Genomic DNA, 3,135 nt, shown 5'->3' with positions numbered 1-3,135 from the left:
TCGTGGCCTAAAAAGGCTACAAGCATATTTTTAGATGTGTATCATGAGTAGTTCTAGAGATATTGACCTTTAAATTTTGGCCCAAATTTGGTCCGTCGGGGCTCTAGCATGTACGCGAAATAAAAGTTTAGACAAAAAACAGAAATGGCAATGAAACAACTGTGTAAATTTACAATATATGTATTATAACTTTCAGAAAAAACACAAATTTGATAATTCCAGGTATATTTCTTCTTATTCAACTTCATTGCAAGGCATTTTTCATTAAAACAAACATTTAAGTAACACTCATTACTTTGACTGCAGTGTACCTAAGTAAAAATGAGGACATATTCATCAGCTCTGCATATCTGCATACCATAATCTTTACTTACTGAAAAGAAACAAAACCTTTTTTTCTTTCTTAGTGAGAAAAAGTAAGTTCTATTTCAAATTTCTTCATTAACAGAAACATTTTAATTTGTAAACCTAATCATCAAATATTTCAGGGCAAATGGAAAAGAGAATAACAATTTCTTTCATATGAAAGACAAAGAAAAACTTTGCAACTTTTGCATGAAAACTTGGTCCTCCCATTGCACCCTGGATATCGACATCTCATTCTAGAGGCATAAGGGGGTAATGCATCAGGCATATGGCATGCACTGTTAGTACGCTTTGCAGCAATGGGAAGGGGCCTTGTTCTTTTTCTAGAAATGTCATCATGCTCCTCTGATATCTCAGACTCACTGTTGTCATCATTTAGAAGAATAAGCTATTTCCAATTTAAAATCCATACTGTCCATGGTAACAGAACTACTTTTTTCACAATCTTTTCTGTACTCTAACTATGCATTTGCGCAAGAGAGGTCCAAAAGATGCAACATTGCTCGAACAGTAAATTTTGCAGAACGTGTTGCACTTCTGTAACAGCTAATGACCTGATCAATAATATCAACGCCCCCCATCTTTGAGTTGTATAGCTCAACAACCCTAGGACGTTGCACTTCTAAGTGGCGTTTTTCTCTTTTACACCACCTCTGACAAGTAGATACTGGCTGAATACTATGTTCATTAGATGCTAAGATGATGTTTTTTTGTCAAACCATACAGTTATACAAAAAGCAGAATCATCTCTCACTGCACAGGCAGAGGAACCTCTGCCGGATCTCTTTAACTGATTCTCAGTCTTCAATCGACACTGTTTTGGCACAAGGTTCTTCTTCATTGTCCCTGTAGCTCCCATTCCTAATGATGAGAGAATTTCTAAGAGCTTAGGTGTAGTAAAAAGCCTATCAAAGAAGAAACTAGTACCTCTACTGACTGACTTTACAAATCTTAGGACTGCAGCTTCTCCTATCTTAAGGGTACCCCACTCTGGAAGATGAAGTCCAGTTCTTTGTACATTCAAAAGCAAGTCTTCCTTACCCTGAAAAAACTCAAAATCTAGGACTTGGCCATCACTACTAGATCTTTAGGCCATGTGGGTTTGGTTTCCGAGGTGTAAATTGCTTAAGATGTGTTCTGCCTGTAAATGGAATGATCATTTCATCAACTGAGACATATTGAGGTCTGTCTAACTCCAAACAGCGTGAACGAACACAATCTATGAGTGGTCTTATGAAATCTGTCTGATTTCCTCTGTGCTGCATTCAACAGACTCTCATCAAAGACTTTCAAAGAAGCTCTGATTACTGAAAACATGTCACGACTCATGGCATCAGTTATAACAGAAATCCTTGTTTTCTTTTGCCAGTACATTTTAATTCTAGGGAATTTTAACACTGACATAAGGAAATTTATTCCTATAAACTTTTTCATTTGATCTACTGTTAGTGATAATGGCTTTCCTTTTTTGGACATGTACTTTTTTCTGTGTTTCTAGAGTCATTGCATCTAAAATTTCAGGTGAGAGGTAAGCCATGAAATAATCTACAGGGGAGAGAACTGTGGGTTGAAAATTAGTTCCCTGAGAATGATTATCAACATCTACAGTAAATCTGTGATTGAAGTTTATATTTCTCCTGAAATGAGGACATCCATTAGTATTGAGATTTCTGCTGGGTCCAGTCTGGGCAGCTGCAGTGCTACTTGTAACTTCAGGGGACCTGGTGGTAACATTTCCATCTCTGTTCTCTTCATCAGACTCAGATGCTGAACTCTCAGTGTTGGCACATAGTTCATGAAAGAGTTCTCTGCGCCGAAGTGGAGATGAAGGCCAGTCATCATCATCATCAGATATGCTGCTCAAATCAGAATTACTAAATTCTGCCAGCAGTCGCTAGTATTCTTCTGAAATAAAAAGAAATTGTTAGTCAAATATATTAATATCTATTGCGTATTAGTCATATAAAAAGTTTTTTCTTAAGTTCTATACATATTGTCATGTAACTCCATAAGCAGTATCAATATTTTACCCAGTATGATTACATAATAATTACGTTAAATTAATAATCAACCTTAAACATATGAAATATAACTTCCATTAACATCATCAAAAACAGTATGATAAAGATCTTGTGTTAATGCCAATGTATTGTACTGCGTATAGAGCAAAGAAAATCATCAATGAACTACAGTCGGGCATTTAACTTAAATTTTCATCAAAGTATTTTTAGTTAAATTATTCCATAACATAATCAATTTCCAGTTGAAATGTTTTCCAATACATGATAATCACGATGTAAATCTGTCTTCCCGAGAAATATGTTTAAATTTGTAAGATGTACTTTTTCGCTTACTCACTAGCATGCTCCAGCACGAAGGGAACAAATTTGTTCCATCTAAAAGGATGTGTTCCTGATCTGTCATAAACATAGCTTTTAAATGTTTCAGAACACGTGTCACTTGATTAACTTCACCTTAATCAGTTGCACACCATAAATGTGTTTCATAACATCAATAAAAGGAATAATAATAGCTTACTTACCCATGGGTGCGACGATATTGCTGAAGAGACTGTTCCTCCTCTCTTTTCTCCAGCCAGCAGCCATGGAATTGGTAAATCATGAAGATGACACTTCGAACTTGTTGTTAAAACACCATAGAAAACGTGAATAGAGTATAAAGCACAAACTTTCGTAAATTACGCGACGCCTCCGACTTAAACAATGGAACGAATTTGGGCCATTTTTACTTAGTTCAGGGCTGAATGGG

General features: G+C 35.9%; 1 long non-coding RNA gene across 1 annotated transcript; it reads right to left on the bottom strand.

Annotated features, from left to right (window-relative positions):
• Window positions 1–164: 164 nt before the first annotated feature.
• Window positions 165–3,129, bottom strand: LOC119586802. Its single transcript, XR_005229968.1, has 2 exons — window positions 2,909–3,129; window positions 165–2,271 (listed from the first exon to the last, which is right to left on the bottom strand). It is a non-coding gene; the product is annotated as an uncharacterized LOC119586802 (long non-coding RNA).
• Window positions 3,130–3,135: the final 6 nt, after the last annotated feature.

Source organism: Penaeus monodon, chromosome 22 (genome assembly GCF_015228065.2).
Source record: "Penaeus monodon isolate SGIC_2016 chromosome 22, NSTDA_Pmon_1, whole genome shotgun sequence".
NCBI classification, from domain to species: domain Eukaryota; kingdom Metazoa; phylum Arthropoda; class Malacostraca; order Decapoda; family Penaeidae; genus Penaeus; species Penaeus monodon.
This window is presented reverse-complemented; position numbering and strand designations above follow the sequence as displayed.